The sequence below is a fragment of the Capricornis sumatraensis genome, chromosome 15, assembly GCF_032405125.1.
Source record: "Capricornis sumatraensis isolate serow.1 chromosome 15, serow.2, whole genome shotgun sequence".
In the NCBI taxonomy this organism is placed as follows: Eukaryota; Metazoa; Chordata; class Mammalia; order Artiodactyla; family Bovidae; genus Capricornis; species Capricornis sumatraensis.
Window position 1 is genome coordinate 78,063,951 of NC_091083.1, and position 7,126 is coordinate 78,071,076.

The window sequence follows — 7,126 nt, forward strand, 5'->3', positions numbered from 1 at the left end:
GCACTGCAGGTAGATTCTTGACCTTCTGAACCACCAGGGAAGCCCAGAGATCCTTAGAAAACTAAATTAATGAACTTAAAAATTACGGTTTATAATCAGGACATCAAATGCTTCTATACATAACCACGCATCACACTCTGTACTAGGTCTTAAGACATATGGAAATAACAAGGCTTAAGTCTCTGCCTTAAGGGAGTTCACTGTTTAATAAAGAAGCGAGGCATATGTATACAGATAATCACAACATAATTTAAAATGGGATTACGGCAGAGATAAAGAAGGCCTACCTATGCGTATGTGTGTGGCAGGGCAGAGAGAACACTGGGAGGAACAGGGGACGAGGGATGGGTGGAAAAGGTTGGAAGGCCTAAAAATAACATTTAAACTGAGTCTTGAAGAATGAATTTACCAGAAAACAGAGAAGTCACTGCAGCACATACAAAGGGAAAGGAACGGTCTGAAGGGCACAGTAAGAAATACTGTCGGAAGTCTAATGTAGGAAATGGGAGGATAGGAGCAGGAAAAGAGACGAATTACAGATGCAAGCCAGAGCAGACTAAAAAAAAAGTCTGCTATGGAAAAAGAAGAAATTGCTGGCAGGAGGGCATGTTAGGAGGTTACGAACTGAACTACCATAAACAGAGTTTCAGTGAAGTCAAATTCAGAAAGGTTTACTGTATGTTTATTATTCAAAATAATAGGGGATTATTTAAATCTATGATATTCAAAATATTGCCCATTAAAATAATGTTCCTCGAAGATCACTGGTTTGACATTGAAGGGACTAGAGGGGAGAAAAATATCTAAAAGTTATGATCCCTTCAATAAAGGGATATAAAATGAACTGATGGCCAGAGGAATCATTTAATTAGCCAACCATCCACTGATCAGGAACAAATAGACAACAAACCTTATTTTTTCTAAAATCTTACATTTATCATCTGTAAGTGTACAGTTCAGTAGTGTTATGTATATTCACAAATATAAACAGCTGGGCAATAGGTTTCCAAAACTTTTTCATCTTGCAAAATTAACTCTCTTCTACCCATTAAACAACTACCCATCCTCTCCCCGCCCATATATATTTTTTCTTTTCATTCTCAACATCACATTTCTTTAATGAAGATACGTAAGTGCCACCTGAGAAGATGTTTAAAAATGGGATTTCCAGATCCCTTCTCAAACTTTCAGTATCTGAGGATAGAGCCTAGGAATCCAATCCACACTTAAGCAAGTTTCTTGGCAGGTATTTGGGAACTACAGTGAAGGCAATGGCACTCCACTCCAGTACTCTTGCCTGGAAAATCCCATGGACATAGGAGCCTGGTAGGCTGCAGTCCATGGGATCACGAAGAGTCGGACACAACTGAGTGACTTCACTTTCACATTTCACTTTCATGCACTGGAGAAGGAAATGGCAACCCACTCCAGTGTTCTTGCCTGGAGAATCCCAGGGACAGGGGAGCCTGGTGGGCTGCCGTCTTTGGGGTCGCACAGAGTCGGACACGACCGAAGCGACTTAGCAGCAGCAGCAGCAGTGCTATTCTATTATCTATTTCTGTAGTTTATACAGAACGTATACTTAAGTCCTCCATTTAAAAATCTCTCTAAACTCCTGTGTTCAAGGGGGAATAGTTTATACACTGCTACAAAGAACATGTCACAACAATGGCTAAAATCTGCAGATTGGTCAACTGGGAGTAGGGGTGGGAAGCTGCACCCAAGAACATGTATTTCCAAAGAGCTGTTTCTAGTGACTCTGATGCTGTCCTAATGTAATCTTTCCAAAGGCTGAAAAAAAGTTCAACTATATATTTATAACTCTAAGTTTTAAAATTGAATGAAAATCATCTTTTTCCTATTTTTTCTTTTGGATATCAAAAATCATTTCTGAAGAGAGATTAAAAACAAACTTCTTGTATCATCTCTATCTCAGTCTCCAACTGCATAATTAAGTATGCAACCTAAAAGCCCAATGATTTGTAATTCAAAGTTCTTCACAGCTTGTTCACTAGCTGCAGAATCAACCTTTCAGTAATGCTATCATTCCAGATCCAAACAAGAAGACCACTCAAAATATTTTTTAGAGCTAAAGTTGTAAGCCATTCTGCTTTATAACTGTTCATTGATGCAATTTAAGTTCTCCTGGTCTTTCCCTAAAGTTGTTGGTCTTTGCATAGGTCAACAATAATGTTTTGAACATGAAATAAAAGGAAAAAGAGTCTTATGGTTTGGAAAAGTTCTGATTCTTTGAGTGGAATTATTTTCTTAACATTAATGCAATTAGTCCAGCTGACCTATTATCTTTCATTTTTTAGTGATAAGATAAAGAATGAAAATGACCATCCCTATAAATATTCATATTTGGTGGTAATAAAACCACCATTTAAAAAGCAGCAGGCATGCTGGTATCACACATTTAGCTGTCAGTAGAGTTCATATTTCCCTCATGTGCTGCTGCCTCAGACAGTGCCCTAATACTGATCCTTTCCTTAATGCCTCTCATTAATGAGAATTACAGAGGGTAATTTTCTGTTGCTTACTGCCCTTTTAACTTCTCAGTAGTTTACTTCAAGTTACTGAATAGTCTAGGCAAACGTTTATGCTGTTCACAGGACAAATTTTTAGGCACAAAAAGGCTGATGGAGCTTTTAAAGTGTTTGTCTTAAAGACATATGGTAAGTATTAGTTAACAGCAAGGTACAGAGAGCAAATTTAGAGTAGCAGAAAGAGTAGTCGGTTTGGGGGAACACTACAACCACAAGCTGTCCATGGGAGGAGAGCAAGAGAAAGGCATCATGATACCTTCCTCTCTTGAACACCCACACTGCATATGTTTAATATGTTAAAGCCTCTGAGAAGTTCTGGAGTAAGGACACTGCTTTTTTCCTTAACATTTCCCAATTTTACTTGACCACAAAATCTTTTATCTACTGGGCCACAAAATCCTTTATCTTCAATATGTTCTACTAATATGTTATTTGGGCAAGGAATATGACCTCTCTGATCCACTGTTTCCTCATATGCAAAAAAGATATAAGACTGGTCTACCTATCTCACAAGAGGACAGGAGGGAGAAAATGAATTGTATTTGTAAACCTGCTTTGTGAACCGTAAGCACTGCCTGTTGTACTTTATCATTACTACCAAGAGTAACAGTGAGTGTAGGAAGAGATGTTTAATTTCTCCTGTGGAGAGTCAAAAACAAAGAAACAATGTAAATGGAACACAAGAGAATGTTAAATATAGTTCCTCCAAAGGTTTTCCATTCTTTTTTTAAATAAATTAATTTATTTTAATTGGAGGCTAATTACAAATATTGTAGTGGTTTATGCCATACATTGACATGAATCAGCCATGGGTGTACATGTGTTCCCCATCCTGAACCCCCCTCTCACCTCCCTCCCCATCCCATCCCATCCCTCAGGGTCATCCCAGTGCACCAGCCTTCAGCACCCTGTCTCATGCATTGAACCTGGACTGGCGATCTACTTCACATATGATAATATACATGTTTCAATGCTAGTCTCTCAAGTCATCCCACCCTAAGGTTTTCCATTCTTAAAAGCACAACTGAAATCCAATAATTTACTCAACAGCAATAAGCTGTACAAAGGCACTGCCATCTGCAGGCGATGGAGAACAAATGCTTGCAATGGATACTTAAATCGAAGTTTCAAACCATCAGGTGCTCTTTCTCATCAGACTTCTAAAGCCTTTCCAAAAAATGTTTATTCTTAGCTTTTGAACACTGGTAGATGACATTCCATTTACTGAAGTTCTGAAATTGACTGGAGTAAAATTCTCATTTCTTCTCCACACAGAACTGCTGCTTTGAAATGTAAAATTACCTTAGCCTTTCAAAAATCCTACATTGTGCCTGCACAAAGTACTCCCAAGGAATAAGGATTTTTTACACAGCCTTTTGAGGAAAAAGCCCTTGAAAGGCCTATGCTGACTTTTCTGAGTTCTCTCTCAGTGAGTTAAAGTAAATCTGCTCTCTCATACACAAAAACAGAGCTTATGAACAGACTACAAATACAACACAATGTTAACTAAGGAGTAAGTTAATTTGTCAATACCTCCTTCAATGTGCGGTGTTCAGAGGCCTGGGCCATTCAACAACGTGCACCTAGAAAAATTCCTTCCTCTGGGCCTTCTCCAGTACAGTCTACAAGGAAAATCACTGTTTCTATGTTTTATGTTAAGACTGTCGGAGGTTTCAAAAACATATCTGGAGGGTGATAGACAAGTTAAAGGAAAGGCAAAGAAACCAGAATGGAGGAAGAAACTGATGTCGACATACTGCTAAGTGATTTCCAATATTCACAAAGCAAAGTTTGGGCTTTACTGTTTTGGAAAAGTCAGCGACCAGTCAGTTTTCACACCCAGACTGACTCATACTCAAAACATGAAATCTAGAGTTGTCAATAAGCAGATCCACCGGCGTCTGCAAAACATTTTTGTCGAACTATCTGGTAGGTACCACACCACAATGCCACAAGAAAACCAAGGAGACACACCGGGGTGCTCTTGAGCACAGTTTCTGAGACTATCCCGCGTAAGTTAATGATGAGAACGGTTTACAACGAGAAAGCTTTTAACGTTAATTATTACCCCCGAAGACCCTAGGGCGTTTCATGGAGTCCGCTAAGTCTCAGGGGGAAATTCTATGCACAGCGCTAAAAGGCAGAAGGACCACAATTAACCCCACATTCCTAGGGCAGCGTTTCCCAAAGCGTGGAACGCAGAATAATTTCAGGAGGAATCAGGACGCACTGTTTATTTTAATACGTAAGTATTTATTTCTTTATGAGCATTAAAGAATTGGCTTTCCATTAAACGGTCGGTGATTTACCCTTCCACCTTAAACAAATGTATTTTAAAAAGAGGGGGGGAAAAAGTCAGTTTAAAGAAAAAGTAACATTTGGTAAATAAGTAGCTGTTCAGATGGGTACATGAATGTAAAAGTGCAACGCGAAAGACTGAAACTGGGGAAACGCCGTCCTAAAAACAAGCCCTCCCGGCGAGCCGTCGGGGTGTAGAAGGTGCCCAGGTTCCATAGACCGAGAACCAGCCGGTTGGGACGCTGGCTTGATCGCTAGTTGCCAGGGTAACCGCGGGCTAGGTCGCTTTCCCCGTTTTCTGGGCCCGGATCCGCGCTATTAAAACGGGTGTGTGTAGGGGGAATGTCACATAACAACGAGACGCCTCATACTGTCAAGGGGCCGCGAGGCGACGGCGACGCGGGACAGCGCGTTCGGTTCGCCACCCAGCGCCGCACGCCGCGCAGACAGCCCGGTGAGGCCGGCCGCCTCGGCCCGGGTTCGAATCCCGACTGCGCCACCGATTAGCTGAGGACCCGAAGGCGAGCGACTTCACGTTTCGAGGAGACGTGGGATGTGCGGCCCGAGCCTACAGAGGAGCCCCACAAGGGCTATTATCGGCGGGTCGTGCTCAGACCGCAGGCGGCGGGGCGGCGCCGTCGGCCCCGAGCCCACCTCCTGCCGCCCGGACTGACCGGGCCTGCGCTCGACGGTAGTCAAGAGAAGGCCGCGCCCCGTACCGGGCATGCGCAGCCCCGCGCGCACCCGCAGGGGGGCCGCGGTCGCGGCCGCGCGTCGAGCGGGCCCTCCCGCCTCAGCCTTCCCATCCGGCCCTGGGCCCCCTCAACCGTCAGCCCCACGCCTCGGCGGACGGCCACCGCTTCCCGGCACTCACCGCTACCAGCACGGCGGGCTGCTGGCCGCTTCTTCGCCTCAGGCCCGCCGCTGCCACCTCCGCCTCAGCCCACCTGCCCGCCGTAGGACAAAGGCGCCACCAACCGACCGGCGCGGGCACGAGGCAATGGCGGCCGGGGCGGGGAGTAGGCGCAGAGGGCGCGCACGCAGCGGCAGGCGCGGCAATGTCGCAAGAGCGCGCGTGTTTGCGGCAGGACTGAGCTGGAGCATCGATCTCCTTAGCGATGAGGGCGGGGAAGTGGCTCGCCCAGCGGTTGAGAACGTAAGGGGTTGCCTAGCAACGGCGTCCCCGTGTGAGGATGGGTCCCAGGCCTGGTCGCCACCACCCTAAAGGGCTTCGCCTCTCTTCAGATTTTCAGAGTGCCTTCTTTCCTCTGTAACTGTGGAAAAAGATCATTTAAATCCTGGAATACTTTGATTTCGCCCTGTATAAAACTCAACACCTATAGATGTGTGTACTGGAGACTAATACATATATTCATGTAACCTCTTGATCACAAGGAACAAAGCAGAGAGGTAGAGAAAGTGTTTTGGTTACGTTTAAAGAAGGCTGTGTGGAGGAGGACACTGCAACCCACTCCAGTATTCTTGCCTAGAGAATCCTGTGGACAGAGGAGCCTGGTGGGCTACCGTTGGGGTCGCACAGAGTCGGACACAACTGAAGCGACTTAGGAGCACCAGCAAAGCGGCTGTGTTATCTTGTTTAGTTTCACTGACAAGAGGCAAAAGGATTCTGGTGATACAGTCACAGATTTCATCTTGAGTTCCTTCTTTCTTTCTGGAATATTCACTCAGTGTCAAAAATAAATTTCCCAGAAAGTAATTGTTGATCATGAAGCATGTAAAATATTGTATTGCTCATTTAATCTGCAGAATATATTTGTCACAGGAAATGGAATTTGCTCACACAATTGTAAATGCACTCTGTTAATCACAGTGATGGCTATGTGAATCAGGTAGGCTTTTTGTGAGTTAGGAAGTGCTGCAAACCCCATGGGTCAAGTTTTCATCCTTGTGAATGTGTGTGTTAGTTGCTCAGTCGTGTCCAACTATTTGCGACTGCGTGGACTGTAGCCCGCCAGGCTCCTCTGTCCATGGAATTCTCCAGGCAAGAATACTGGAGTTGGGTAGCCATTCTCTTCTCCAGGGGATCTTCCAAATCCAGGGATCGAACCCAGGTCTCCCACATTGCAGGCAGATTCTTTACCATCTGAACCACCAGGGAAGTTCTTGTGAATAGTGCATGCAAAATAAAAATGGTGAAAGTGGGATTTGAATACTATGAGAAGTCAGATTTCTTTGACACCAATTCATAAGGTCTCTCCACTAATTTATTCACTGAATGTTTATTATACACCTACAAGGTGGCCTTATGCTTTATTATA

At 44.1% G+C, this 7,126-nt stretch overlaps 1 protein-coding gene across 2 annotated transcripts in view; it reads right to left on the bottom strand.

Moving 5' to 3' along the window:
* The window catches only part of NCOA5 (nuclear receptor coactivator 5), a 30,389-nt gene extending 24,566 nt beyond the window's left edge, over positions 1-5,823 (bottom strand). For both annotated transcript variants that reach the window (XM_068987148.1, XM_068987149.1), the window contains exon 1: positions 5,722-5,823. The gene's annotated coding sequence lies outside the window, so the exon portion shown is untranslated. The remainder of the gene's footprint in view (positions 1-5,721) is intronic.
* Between the last annotated feature and the right edge of the window lie 1,303 nt (positions 5,824-7,126).